Below are 16,134 nucleotides of genomic sequence, written 5' to 3'. Positions count from 1 at the left end.
GTACTTTTGGAGTGTACTTATGGAACGTACTTTTGGAGTGTACTTATGGAATGTACTTTTGGAGTGTACTTATGGAACGTACTTTTGGAGTGTACTTATGGAACGTACTTTTGGAGTGTACTTTTGGAGTGTACTTTTGGAGTGTACTTTTGGAACGTACTTATGGAGTGTACTTTTGGAACGTACTTTTGGAGTGTACTTATGGAATGTACTTTTGGAGTGTACTTATGGAACGTACTTTTGGAGTGTACTTATGGAACGTACTTTTGGAGTGTACTTTTGGAGTGTATTTTTGGACTGTACTTTTGGAACGTACTTTTGGAGTGTACTTTTGGAGTGTACTTTTGGAACGTACTTATGGAGTGTACTTTTGGAGTGTACTTTTGGAGTGTACTTTTGGAGTGTACTTTTGGAGTGTATTTTTGGAGTGTATTTTTGGAACGTACTTTTGGACTGTACTTATGGAGTGTACTTTTGGAACGTACTTTTGGAGTGTACTTTTAAAGTGTACTTTTGGAACGTACTTTTGGAGTGTACTTTTGGAGTGTACTTTTGGAGTGTACTTTTGGAGTGTACTTTTGGAACGTACTTATGGAGTGTACTTTTGGAGTGTACTTTTGGAGTGTACTTTTGGAGTGTACTTTTGGAGTGTATTTTTGGAGTGTATTTTTGGAACGTACTTTTGGACTGTACTTATGGAGTGTACTTTTGGAACGTACTTTTGGAGTGTACTTTTAAAGTGTACTTTTGGAACGTACTTTTGGAGTTTACTTTTGGAGTGTACTTTTGGAGTGTACTTTTGGAACGTACTTTTGGAGTGTACTTTTGGAGTGTACTTTTGAAGTGTACTTTTGGAGTGTACTTTGGAACGTACTTTTGGAGTGTACTTTTGGAGTGTACTTTTGGAGTGTACTTTTGGAGTGTACTTTTGGAACGTACTTATGGAACGTAATTTTGGAGTGTACTTTTGGAACGTACTTATGGAGTGTACTTTCGGAACGTACTTATGGAGTGTACTTTTGGAGTGTACTTTTGGAGTGTACTTTTGGAACGTACTTATGGAGTGTACTTTTGGAGTGTACTTATGGAACGTACTTTTGGAGTGTACTTTCGGAACGTACTTATGGAGTGTACTTATGGAATGTACTTTTGGAGTGTACTTATGGAACGTACTTTTGGAGTGTACTTATGGAATGTACTTTTGGAGTGTACTTATGGAACGTACTTTTGGAGTGTACTTATGGAACGTACTTTTGGAGTGTACTTTTGGAGTGTACTTTTGGAGTGTACTTTTGGAACGTACTTATGGAGTGTACTTTTGGAACGTACTTTTGGAGTGTACTTATGGAATGTACTTTTGGAGTGTACTTATGGAACGTACTTTTGGAGTGTACTTATGGAACGTACTTTTGGAGTGTACTTTGGGAGTGTACTTTTGGAGTGTACTTATGGAACGTACTTTTGGAGTGTACTTTTGGAGTGTATTTTTGGACTGTACTTTTGGAACGTACTTTTGGAGTGTACTTTTGGAGTGTACTTTTGGAACGTACTTATGGAGTGTACTTTTGGAGTGTACTTTTGGAGTGTACTTTTGGAGTGTACTTTTGGAGTGTATTTTTGGAGTGTATTTTTGGAACGTACTTTTGGACTGTACTTATGGAGTGTACTTTTGGAACGTACTTTTGGAGTGTACTTTTAAAGTGTACTTTTGGAACGTACTTTTGGAGTGTACTTTTGGAGTGTACTTTTGGAGTGTACTTTTGGAACGTACTTTTGGAGTGTACTTTTGGAGTGTACTTTTGAAGTGTACTTTTGGAGTGTACTTTGGAACGTACTTTTGGAGTGTACTTTTGGAGTGTACTTTTGGAGTGTACTTTTGGAACGTACTTATGGAACGTAATTTTGGAGTGTACTTTTGGAACGTACTTATGGAGTGTACTTTCGGAACGTACTTATGGAGTGTACTTTTGGAGTGTACTTTTGGAGTGTACTTTTGGAACGTACTTATGGAGTGTACTTTTGGAGTGTACTTATGGAACGTACTTTTGGAGTGTACTTTCGGAACGTACTTATGGAGTGTACTTATGGAATGTACTTTTGGAGTGTACTTATGGAACGTACTTTTGGAGTGTACTTATGGAATGTACTTTTGGAGTGTACTTATGGAACGTACTTTTGGAGTGTACTTATGGAACGTACTTTTGGAGTGTACTTTTGGAGTGTACTTTTGGAGTGTACTTTTGGAACATACTTATGGAGTGTACTTTTGGAACGTACTTTTGGAGTGTACTTATGGAATGTACTTTTGGAGTGTACTTATGGAACGTACTTTTGGAGTGTACTTATGGAACGTACTTTTGGAGTGTACTTTTGGAGTGTATTTTTGGACTGTACTTTTGGAACGTACTTTTGGAGTGTACTTTTGGAGTGTACTTTTGGAACGTACTTATGGAGTGTACTTTTGGAGTGTACTTTTGGAGTGTACTTTTGGAGTGTACTTTTGGAGTGTATTTTTGGAGTGTATTTTTGGAACGTACTTTTGGACTGTACTTATGGAGTGTACTTTTGGAACGTACTTTTGGAGTGTACTTTTAAAGTGTACTTTTGGAACGTACTTTTGGAGTGTACTTTTGGAGTGTACTTTTGGAGTGTACTTTTGGGACGTACTTTTGGAGTGTACTTTTGGAGTGTACTTTTGAAGTGTACTTTTGGAGTGTACTTTGGAACGTACTTTTGGAGTGTACTTTTGGAGTGTACTTTTGGAGTGTACTTTTGGAGTGTACTTTTGGAACGTACTTATGGAACGTAATTTTGGAGTGTACTTTTGGAACGTACTTATGGAGTGTACTTTCGGAACGTACTTATGGAGTGTACTTTTGGAGTGTACTTTTGGAGTGTACTTTTGGAACGTACTTATGGAGTGTACTTTTGGAGTGTACTTATGGAACGTACTTTTGGAGTGTACTTTCGGAACGTACTTATGGAGTGTACTTATGGAATGTACTTTTGGAGTGTACTTATGGAACGTACTTTTGGAGTGTACTTATGGAATGTACTTTTGGAGTGTACTTATGGAACGTACTTTTGGAGTGTACTTATGGAACGTACTTTTGGAGTGTACTTTTGGAGTGTACTTTTGGAGTGTACTTTTGGAACGTACTTATGGAGTGTACTTTTGGAACGTACTTTTGGAGTGTACTTATGGAATGTACTTTTGGAGTGTACTTATGGAACGTACTTTTGGAGTGTACTTATGGAACGTACTTTTGGAGTGTACTTTGGGAGTGTACTTTTGGAGTGTACTTATGGAACGTACTTATGGAGTGTACTTTTGGAATGTACTTTTGGAGTGTACTTATGGAACGTACTTATGGAACGTACTGTTGGAGTGTACTTATGGAACGTACTTTTGGAGTGTACTTTTGGAGTGTACTTATGGAACGTACTTTTGGAGTGTGCTTTTGGAACGTACTTTTGGAGTGTACTTATGGAGTGTACTTTTGGAGTGTACTTTGGAACGTACTTTTGGAGTGTACTTTTGGAGTGTACTTTTGGAGTGTACTTTTGGAACGTACTTATGGAACGTAATTTTGGAGTGTACTTTTGGAACGTACTTATGGAGTGTACTTTCGGAACGTACTTATGGAGTGTACTTTTGGAGTGTACTTTTGGAGTGTACTTTTGGAACGTACTTATGGAGTGTACTTTTGGAGTGTACTTATGGAACGTACTTTTGGAGTGTACTTATGGAACGTACTTTTGGAGTGTACTTTGGGAGTGTACTTTTGGAGTGTACTTATGGAACGTACTTATGGAGTGTACTTTTGGAATGTACTTTTGGAGTGTACTTATGGAACGTACTTATGGAACGTACTGTTGGAGTGTACTTATGGAACGTACTTTTGGAGTGTACTTTTGGAGTGTACTTATGGAACGTACTTTTGGAGTGTGCTTTTGGAACGTACTTTTGGAGTGTACTTTTGAAGTGTACTTTTGGAGTGTACTTTGGAACGTACTTTTGGAGTGTACTTTTGGAGTGTACTTTTGGAGTGTACTTTTGGAACGTACTTATGGAACGTAATTTTGGAGTTTACTTTTGGAACGTACTTATGGAGTGTACTTTCGGAACGTACTTATGGAGTGTACTTTTGGAGTGTACTTTTGGAGTGTACTTTTGGAACGTACTTATGGAGTGTACTTTTGGAGTGTACTTATGGAACGTACTTTTGGAGTGTACTTTCGGAACGTACTTATGGAGTGTACTTATGGAATGTACTTTTGGAGTGTACTTATGGAACGTACTTTTGGAGTGTACTTATGGAATGTACTTTTGGAGTGTACTTATGGAACGTACTTTTGGAGTGTACTTATGGAACGTACTTTTGGAGTGTACTTTTGGAGTGTACTTTTGGAGTGTACTTTTGGAACATACTTATGGAGTGTACTTTTGGAACGTACTTTTGGAGTGTACTTATGGAATGTACTTTTGGAGTGTACTTATGGAACGTACTTTTGGAGTGTACTTATGGAACGTACTTTTGGAGTGTACTTTTGGAGTGTATTTTTGGACTGTACTTTTGGAACGTACTTTTGGAGTGTACTTTTGGAGTGTACTTTTGGAACGTACTTATGGAGTGTACTTTTGGAGTGTACTTTTGGAGTGTACTTTTGGAGTGTACTTTTGGAGTGTATTTTTGGAGTGTATTTTTGGAACGTACTTTTGGACTGTACTTATGGAGTGTACTTTTGGAACGTACTTTTGGAGTGTACTTTTAAAGTGTACTTTTGGAACGTACTTTTGGAGTGTACTTTTGGAGTGTACTTTTGGAGTGTACTTTTGGAACGTACTTTTGGAGTGTACTTTTGGAGTGTACTTTTGAAGTGTACTTTTGGAGTGTACTTTGGAACGTACTTTTGGAGTGTACTTTTGGAGTGTACTTTTGGAGTGTACTTTTGGAGTGTACTTTTGGAACGTACTTATGGAACGTAATTTTGGAGTGTACTTTTGGAACGTACTTATGGAGTGTACTTTCGGAACGTACTTATGGAGTGTACTTTTGGAGTGTACTTTTGGAGTGTACTTTTGGAACGTACTTATGGAGTGTACTTTTGGAGTGTACTTATGGAACGTACTTTTGGAGTGTACTTTCGGAACGTACTTATGGAGTGTACTTATGGAATGTACTTTTGGAGTGTACTTATGGAACGTACTTTTGGAGTGTACTTATGGAATGTACTTTTGGAGTGTACTTATGGAACGTACTTTTGGAGTGTACTTATGGAACGTACTTTTGGAGTGTACTTTTGGAGTGTACTTTTGGAGTGTACTTTTGGAACGTACTTATGGAGTGTACTTTTGGAACGTACTTTTGGAGTGTACTTATGGAATGTACTTTTGGAGTGTACTTATGGAACGTACTTTTGGAGTGTACTTATGGAACGTACTTTTGGAGTGTACTTTGGGAGTGTACTTTTGGAGTGTACTTATGGAACGTACTTATGGAGTGTACTTTTGGAATGTACTTTTGGAGTGTACTTATGGAACGTACTTATGGAACGTACTGTTGGAGTGTACTTATGGAACGTACTTTTGGAGTGTACTTTTGGAGTGTACTTATGGAACGTACTTTTGGAGTGTGCTTTTGGAACGTACTTTTGGAGTGTACTTTCGGAACGTACTTATGGAACGTACTTTTGGAGTGTACTTTTGGAGTGTACTTTTGGAACGTACTTATGGAACGTACTTTTGGAGTGTACTTATGGAACGTACTTTTGGAGTGTACTTATGGAACGTACTTATGGAACGTACTTTTGGAGTGTACTTTTGGAGTGTACTTTTGGAACGTACTTTTGGAGTGTACTTGTGGAACGTACTTTTGGAATGTACTTTGGGAGTGTACTTTTGGAGTGTACTTATGGAACGTACTTATGGAGTGTACTTTTGGAATGTACTTTTGGAGTGTACTTATGGAACGTACTTATGGAACGTACTTTTGGAGTGTACTTATGGAACGTACTTTTGGAGTGTACTTTTGGAGTGTACTTATGGAACGTACTTTTGGAGTGTACTTTTGGAACGTACTTTTGGAGTGTACTTTCGGAACGTACTTATGGAACGTACTTTTGGAGTGTACTTTTGGAGTGTACTTTTGGAACGTACTTATGGAACGTACTTTTGGAGTGTACTTATGGAACGTACTTTTGGAGTGTACTTTTGGAGTGTACTTATGGAACGTACTTATGGAACGTACTTTTGGAGTGTACTTTTGGAGTGTACTTTTGGAACGTACTTTTGGAGTGTACTTGTGGAACGTACTTTTGGAATGTACTTTTGGAGTGTACTTATGGAACGTACTTTTGGAGTGTACTTATGGAACGTACTTTTGGAGTGTACTTATGGAACGTACTTTTGGAGTGTAATTTTGGAGTGTACTTTTGGAACGTACTTTTGGAGTGTACTTTTGGAGTGTACTTATGGAACGTACTTTTGGAGTGTAATTTTGGAGTGTACTTTTGGAACGTACTTTTGGAGTGTACTTTTGGAGTGTACTTTTGGAGTGTACTTTTGGAACGTACTTATGGAACGTAATTTTGGAGTGTACTTTTGGAACGTACTTATGGAGTGTACTTTCGGAACGTACTTATGGAGTGTACTTTTGGAGTGTACTTTTGGAGTGTACTTATGGAACGTACTTTTGGAGTGTACTTATGGAACGTACTTATGGAGTGTACTTTTGGAATGTACTTTTGGAGTGTACTTTTGGAACGTACTTATGGAACGTACTTATGGAACGTACTTATGGAACGTACTTTTGGAGTGTACTTATGGAACGTACTTTTGGAGTGTACTTTTGGAACGTACTTTTGGAGTGTACTTTCGGAACGTACTTATGGAACGTACTTTTGGAGTGTACTTTTGGAGTGTACTTTTGGAACGTACTTATGGAACGTACTTTTGGAGTGTACTTATGGAACGTACTTTTGGAGTGTACTTTTGGAGTGTACTTATGGAACGTACTTATGGAACGTACTTATGGAACGTACTTATGGAACGTACTTTTGGAGTGTACTTATGGAACGTACTTTTGGAGTGTACTTTTGGAACGTACTTTTGGAGTGTACTTTCGGAACGTACTTATGGAACGTACTTTTGGAGTGTACTTTTGGAGTGTACTTTTGGAACGTACTTATGGAACGTACTTTTGGAGTGTACTTATGGAACGTACTTTTGGAGTGTACTTTTGGAGTGTACTTATGGAACGTACTTATGGAACGTACTTTTGGAGTGTACTTTTGGAGTGTACTTTTGGAGTGTACTTTTGGAACGTACTTTTGGAGTGTACTTGTGGAACGTACTTTTGGAATGTACTTTTGGAGTGTACTTATGGAACGTACTTATGGAACGTACTTATGGAACGTACTTTTGGAGTGTACTTTTGGAGTGTACTTTTGGAGTGTACTTTTGGAACGTACTTTTGGAACGTACTTTTGGAGTGTACTTGTGGAACGTACTTTTGGAGTGTACTTTTGGAGTGTACTTTTGGAGTGTACTTTTGGAACGTACTTTTGGAGTGTACTTGTGGAACGTACTTTTGGAATGTACTTTTGGAGTGTACTTATGGAACGTACTTTTGGAGTGTACTTATGGAACGTACTTTTGGAGTGTACTTATGGAACGTACTTTTGGAGTGTACTTTGGGAGTGTACTTTTGGAGTGTACTTTTGGAGTGTACTTTTGGAACGTACTTTTGGAGTGTACTTTTGGAGTGTACTTTTGGAGTGTACTTTTGGAACGTACTTTTGGAGTGTACTTGTGGAACGTACTTTTGGAGTGTACTTTTGGAGTGTACTTTTGGAACGTACTTTTGGAACGTACTTTTGGAGTGTACTTGTGGAACGTACTTTTGGAGTGTACTTTTGGAGTGTACTTTTGGAGTGTACTTTTAGAACGTACTTTTGGAGTGTACTTGTGGAACGTACTTTTGGAATGTACTTTTGGAGTGTACTTTTGGAGTGTACTTTTGGAGTGTACATTTGGAACGTACTTTTGGAGTGTACTTGTGGAACGTACTTTTGGAGTGTACTTTTGGAGTGTACTTATGGAACGTACTTTTGGAGTGTACTTTTGGAACGTACTTTTGGAGTGTACTTTCGGAACGTACTTATGGAACGTACTTTTGGAGTGTACTTTTGGAGTGTACTTTTGGAACGTACTTATGGAACGTACTTTTGGAGTGTACTTATGGAACGTACTTTTGGAGTGTACTTTTGGAGTGTACTTATGGAACGTACTTATGGAACGTACTTTTGGAGTGTACTTTTGGAGTGTACTTTTGGAACGTACTTTTGGAGTGTACTTGTGGAACGTACTTTTGGAATGTACTTTTGGAGTGTACTTATGGAACGTACTTTTGGAGTGTACTTATGGAACGTACTTTTGGAGTGTACTTATGGAACGTACTTTTGGAGTGTACTTTTGGAGTGTACTTTTGGAACGTACTTTTGGAGTGTACTTTTGGAGTGTACTTTTGGAGTGTACTTTTGGAACGTACTTATGGAACGTAATTTTGGAGTGTACTTTTGGAGTGTACTTTTGGAGTGTACTTTTGGAACGTACTTTTGGAGTGTACTTGTGGAACGTACTTTTGGAATGTACTTTTGGAGTGTACTTATGGAACGTACTTATGGAACGTACTTTTGGAGTGTACTTTTGGAGTGTACTTTTGGAGTGTACTTTTGGAACGTACTTTTGGAACGTACTTTTGGAGTGTACTTGTGGAACGTACTTTTGGAGTGTACTTTTGGAGTGTACTTTTGGAGTGTACTTTTGGAACGTACTTTTGGAGTGTACTTGTGGAACGTACTTTTGGAATGTACTTTTGGAGTGTACTTATGGAACGTACTTTTGGAGTGTACTTATGGAACGTACTTTTGGAGTGTACTTATGGAACGTACTTTTGGAGTGTACTTTGGGAGTGTACTTTTGGAGTGTACTTTTGGAGTGTACTTTTGGAACGTACTTTTGGAGTGTACTTTTGGAGTGTACTTTTGGAGTGTACTTTTGGAACGTACTTTTGGAGTGTACTTGTGGAACGTACTTTTGGAGTGTACTTTTGGAGTGTACTTTTGGAGTGTACTTTTGGAACGTACTTTTGGAACGTACTTTTGGAGTGTACTTGTGGAACGTACTTTTGGAGTGTACTTTTGGAGTGTACTTTTGGAGTGTACTTTTGGAACGTACTTTTGGAGTGTACTTGTGGAACGTACTTTTGGAATGTACTTTTGGAGTGTACTTATGGAACGTACTTTTGGAGTGTACTTATGGAACGTACTTTTGGAGTGTACTTTTGGAGTGTACTTTTGGAGTGTACTTTTGGAACGTACTTTTGGAGTGTACTTGTGGAACGTACTTTTGGAGTGTACTTTTGGAGTGTACTTTTGGAGTGTACTTTTGGAACGTACTTTTGGAACGTACTTTTGGAGTGTACTTGTGGAACGTACTTTTGGAGTGTACTTTTGGAGTGTACTTTTGGAACGTACTTTTGGAGTGTACTTGTGGAACGTACTTTTGGAATGTACTTTTGGAGTGTACTTATGGAACGTACTTTTGGAGTGTACTTATGGAACGTACTTTTGGAGTGTACTTTTGGAGTGTACTTGTGGAACGTACTTTTGGAATGTACTTTTGGAGTGTACTTTTAGAGTGTACTTTTGGAACGTACTTTTGGAGTGTACTTTTGGAGTGTACTTTTGGAACGTACTTTTGGAGTGTACTTTTGGAGTGTATTTTTGGAGTGTACTTTTGGACTGTACTTTTGGAACGTACTTTTGGAGTGTACTTTTGGAGTGTATTTTTGGAGTGTACTTTTGGAATGTACTTTTGGAGTGTACTTATGGAACGTACTTATGGAGTGTACTTTTGGAGTTTATTTTTGGAGTGTACTTTTGGACTGTACTTTTGGAACGTACTTTTGGAGTGTACTTTTGGAGTGTATTTTTGGAGTGTACTTTTGGAACGTACTTTTGGAGTGTACTTATGGAACGTACTTTTGGAGTGTACTTTTGGAACGTACTTATGGAGTGTATTTTTGGAGTGTACTTTTGGACTGTACTTTTGGAACGTACTTTTGGAGTGTACTTTTGGAGTGTATTTTTGGAGTGTACTTATGGAACGTACTTTTGGAGTGTACTTGTGGAACGTACTTTTGGAGTGTACTTTTGGAACGTACTTATGGAGTGTACTTTTGGAGTGTACTTTTGGAGTGTACTTTTGGAGTGTATTTTTGGAGTGTATTTTTGGAACGTACTTTTGGACTGTACTTATAGAGTGTACTTTTGGAGTGTACTTTTGGAGTGTACTTATGGAGTGTACTTTTGGAACGTACTTTTGGAGTGTACTTTTGGAGTGTACTTTTGGAACGTACTTTTGGAGTGTACTTATGGAACGTACTTTTGGAGTGTACTTATGGAACGTACTTTTGGAGTGTACTTATGGAACGTACTTTTGGAGTGTACTTTTGGAACGTACTTATGGAGTGTACTTTTGGAGTGTACTTTTGGACTGTACTTTTGGAACGTACTTTTAGAGTGTACTTTTGGAGTGTATTTTTGGAGTGTACTTGTGGAACGTACTTTTGGAGTGTACTTTTGGAGTGTACTTTTGGAACGTACTTATGGAGTGTACTTTTGGAGTGTACTTTTGGAGTGTACTTTTGGAGTGTACTTTTGGAGTGTATTTTTGGAGTGTATTTTTGGAACGTACTTTTGGAGTGTACTTTTGGAGTGTACTTTTGGAGTGTACTTTTGGAACGTACTTTTGGAGTGTACTTTTGGAGTGTACTTTTGGAGTGTACTTTTGGAGTGTACTTTTGGAGTGTATTTTTGGAGTGTACTTTTGGAACGTACTTTTGGAGTGAACTTTTGGAGTGTACTTTTGGAGTGTACTTTTGGAGTGTACTTTTGGAGTGTACTTTTGGAGTGTACTTTTGGAGTGTACTTATGGAACGTACTTTTGGTTTTTGTGTTTTATGTTTAAACAGAAAACACTTTGCCATCGTACAGTTTACAGCGTTTATTGTTTTATTTATTATTATTATAATATTATCGTTGAACACAAAAGTTTGAAGTAAAATGAACGAAGTCTGATCAAGTTTGAGTAAAATGTGAGAATGAAAGAGAGCGTTTGTCACTGGGATTATGTATTATAGTATGTATGTATTATAGTATGTATGTATTATAGTATGTATGTATTATAGTATGTATGTATTATAGTATGTTATGCATTATAGTATGTATGTATTATAGTATGTATGCATTATAGTATGTATGTATTATAGTATGTATGCATTATAGTATGTATGTATTATAGTATGTTATGCATTATAGTATGTATTATAGTATGTATGTATTATAGTATGTATGTATTATAGTATGTATGCATTATAGTATGTATGTATTATAGTATGTATGCATTATAGTATGTTATGCATTATAGTATGTATTATAGTATGTATGTATTATAGTATGTATGTATTATAGTATGGATGTATTATAGTATGTTATGCATTATAGTATGTATTATAGTATGTATGTATTATAGTATGTATGTATTATAGTATGTTATGCATTATAGTATGTATTATAGTATGTATGCATTATAGTATGTATGTATTATAGTATGTATTATAGTATGTATGTATTATAGTATGTATGTATTATAGTATGTATGCATTATAGTATGTATGTATTATAGTATGTATGCATTATAGTATGTTATGCATTATAGTATGTATTATAGTATGTATGTATTATAGTATGTATGTATTATAGTATGGATGTATTATAGTATGTTATGCATTATAGTATGTATTATAGTATGTATGTATTATAGTATGGATGTATTATAGTATGTTATGCATTATAGTATGTATTATAGTATGTATGTATTATAGTATGGATGTATTATAGTATGTTATGCATTATAGTATGTATTATAGTATGTATGCATTATAGTATGTATGTATTATAGTATGTATGCATTATAGTATGTTATGCATTATAGTATGTATTATAGTATGTATGTATTATAGTATGTATGCATTATAGTATGTTATGCATTATAGTATGTATTATAGTATGTATGTATTATAGTATGTATGTATTATAGTATGGATGTATTATAGTATGTTATGCATTATAGTATGTATTATAGTATGTATGTATTATAGTATGGATGTATTATAGTATGTTATGCATTATAGTATGTATTATAGTATGTATGCATTATAGTATGTATGTATTATAGTATGTATGCATTATAGTATGTATGTATAAGATAAGATAAGATATTCCTTTATTGTCCCACATGGGGAAATTTCATTGTTGCAACGCAGGTAGATACAGAGGTAGATACAGAAGAACAGATCACTTATAGGAAGTCTGAAAAACACTTTCAGTAGAAGATCTCCTATAAATAAATAAAAACTCCCATAGACAAATAAATAAATAAATACCATTGCATGTGATCACGACAGTAATTGCACATGAATATGTGTCACGACAGCACATAGATTGCACATGAATCACAACAGTAATTGCACATATGACAGAATTGCACATCAGTATTAGGTTAGGTCAGTATTGCGAGTGTTCAGGACTAACAGTGTTTGTTATAAGGTCTGACAGCAGCAGGAAGGAAAGACCTACGGAACCTTTCCTTCACACAGCGAGGGTGGATCAGTCTCACTGAAGCTGCTCTCCAGAGCGGACAGAGTGTCCTGCAGGGGACAGAGTGTCCTGCAGGGGGCGACACTCATGGTCCAGCATAGATGTGAATCTAGCCAGGACCCTCCTGTCCCCCACCTCCTGCACCGAGTCCAGAGCACAGCCCAGGACGGAGCTGGACTTCTTGATGACTCTTTCCAGCCTCTTCCTCTCCCTCTCTGTGATGCTGCTGCTCCAGCAGGCCACACCATACAGGAGGGCTGATGCCACCACAGAGTCATAGAAGGTCTTCAGGAGTGGCCCTGTCACTCCAAAAGACCTGAGTCTCCTCAGGAGGTAGAGCCGACTCTGGCTCTTCCTGTACAGTGCGTCTGTGTTATGAGTCCAGTCCAGTTTGTGGTTCAGATGAACACCCAGGTACTTGTATGAGTCCACTCTCTCAATGTCCCGTCCCTGGATGTTCACTGGCGAGGGGGCAGTGGGGTGGCGTCTGCGGAAATCCACCACCATCTCCTTGGTCTTCCCCGCGTTGATGAGGAGGTGGTTCCGCTGACACCAGTCCGCAAAGTCCTGCTCCAGTCCTCTGTACTCCGCGTCATCGTCGTCCGTGATGAGTCCGATGATGGCAGAGTCGTCAGAGAACTTCTGCAGGACACAGCTGTCCGTGTCATGTCTGAAGTCTGCAGTGTAAAGGGTGAAGAGAAAGGGCGCGAGGACAGTGCCCTGTGGCGCCCCCACACTGCAGGTCCGAGTGTCAGACACACAATCCCGTGCTCTCACAAACTGGGGTCGGTCTGTGAGGAAGTCCAGGATCCACTCTGCAGGTCATACTCCACACCAGCCGTCTCCAGCTTGTCCCTCAGGAGCAGCGGCTGGATGGTGTTGAAGGCGCTGGAAAGATCGAAGAACAGAATCCTCACAGAGCTGCCAGGCTTCTCCAAGTGAGAGAGAGAGCGGTGCAGCAGGGAGATGACGGCGTCCTCCACTCCGATGCCAGGCCGATATGCAAACTGCAGCGGGTCCATGGCTGAGCTCACGGTGGAGCGGAGGTGGTCCAGGACCAGCCGCTCCAGTGTCTTCATCAGGTGGGACGTGAGAGCCACTGGCCTGAAGCTGTTGAGGTCTTTGGGGCGCGGTGTCTTAGGCACAGGTACCAGACAGGAGGTCTTCCAGACCTGTGGTACCACCCTCAGCTTCAGGCTCATGTTGAAGACATGCTCCATAACTCCACACAGTTCATCTGCACAGGACTTAATGAGCCTGGGGCTGATGCCGTCAGGTCCTGCTGCCTTCCTCACTTTAATCCTCTTCAGCTCACTCCTCACCTGTGCTGCTGTGACAGTCAGTGGTTGGCAGGGGGACCGTGTGCTGGGGGGATGGGTGAGTCCAGGCGAAGTGGGGAGCTGATGGTCCGGGGCAGATAAGCGAAGAGGAACAGATGCAGGGCATTGTCCAGCTGTGGAAGAGGGAGCATGCAGCTGTGCAGGGGGAGGGGCGGGTGACCGATCAAACCTCAAGAAGTGAGCATTTAAATCATTCACCCACTGTAGATCCCCCTCTGTCTGGGCAGGGGGGATTTTGAAGCCCGAGATGGTTTTCAGGCTCCTCCACACTCCCTGAATGTTCTTCTGCTGCAGCTGCTCCTCCATCCTCCTCTTGTAGCCGGCCTCAGCCTGCCTGATCTTCCTCCTCGGCTCTTTCTGCACAGTCCTCAGCTCCTCCTTGTTCCCTGACCTGAAGGCTCTCTTCTTCTCCATCAGCAGAGCCTTCAGTTCACGGTTAATCCATGGCTTGTTGTTTGGAAAACACCGCACCGTCCGGGAGGGAACAATGTTCTCAAAACAGAAGTTGATGTAGTCCGTGATGCACTCTGTGATGGTGTTGATGTCCTCCCCATGTGGGTCATGAAGCTCAGTCCAGACAGTGGTGCTGAAGCAGTCCCTCAGAGCCTCCTCGCTCTCAGCAGACCACATCCTCACCTCACGGGACACCACAGGCTGCCTGCGCACGATGGGTTCATACACAGGCCTCAGATGTACAAGGTTGTGGTCCGAGCTGCCCAGGGGAGGGAGGGGGGAAGAAGAATATTATAGTATGTATTATAGTATGTATGTATTATAGTATATATGTATTATATAATGTATGTATTATAGTATGTATGTATTATAGTATATATGTATTATATAATGTATGTATTATAGTATGTATGTATTATAGTATGTATGTATTATATAATGCATGTATTATAGTATGTATGTATTATATAATGTATGTATTATAGTATGTATGTATTACTGTATAGTATGTATGCATTATAGTATGTATGTATTATATAATGTATGTATTATAGTATTATGCATTATTGTATGTATGTATTATAGTATGTATGCATTATAGTATTATATATTATAGTATGCATTATAGTATGTATGTATGTATGTTAGTATGTATGCATTATAGTATGTATGCATTATAGTATGTATGTATTATATAATGTATGTATTATAGTATGTATGTATTATAGTATGTATGTATTATATAATGTATGTATTATAGTATGTATGCATTATAGTATGTATGCATTATAGTATGTATGCATTATAGTATGTATGTATTATAGTATGTATGTATTATAGTATGTATGTGTTATATAGTAGGAGAGTCTAAGGACAGAGGACCCTGGGACATCGTCCCTCGCCACCACAGACATTGTTGATTCATTTCTCCCTGTGGCCCTCAGAGGCAACTGTTGTTGTGATTTTGGGCCTTACAAAAATAAATTGATTTGATTTGTATTATGCATTATAGTATGTATGTATTATAGTATGTATGCATTATAGTATGTATGTATTATAGTATGTATGCATTATAGTATTATGCATTATAGTATGTATGTATTATATAATGTATGTATTATAGTATGTATGTATTATAGTATGTATGTATTATAGTATTATGCATTATAGTATGTATGTATTATATAATGTATGTATTATAGTATGTATGTATTATAGTATGTATGCATTATAGTATGCATTATAGTATGTATGTATTATAGTATTATGCATTATAGTATTATGTATTATAGTAAGTATGTATTATATAATGTATGTATGCATTATAGTATGTATGCATTATAGTATGTATGCATTATAGTATGTATGTATTATATAATGTATGTATTATAGTGTGTATGTATTATAGTATGTATGTATTATATAATGTATGTATTATAGTATTATGCATTATTGTATGTATGTATTATAGTATTATGTATTATAGTATTATGTATTATAGTATGTATGTATTATAGTATGTATGTATTATAGTATTATGCATTATAGTATGTATGTATTATATAATGTATGCATTATAGTATGTATGTATTATAGTATTATGTATTATAGTATT

This window comes from Eucyclogobius newberryi, unplaced genomic scaffold, assembly GCF_026437365.1.
Source record: "Eucyclogobius newberryi isolate DKJ021-1_F unplaced genomic scaffold, fEucNew1.0.hap1 SCAF_18, whole genome shotgun sequence".
In the NCBI taxonomy this organism is placed as follows: Eukaryota; Metazoa; Chordata; class Actinopteri; order Gobiiformes; family Gobiidae; genus Eucyclogobius; species Eucyclogobius newberryi.
This window is presented reverse-complemented; position numbering follows the sequence as displayed.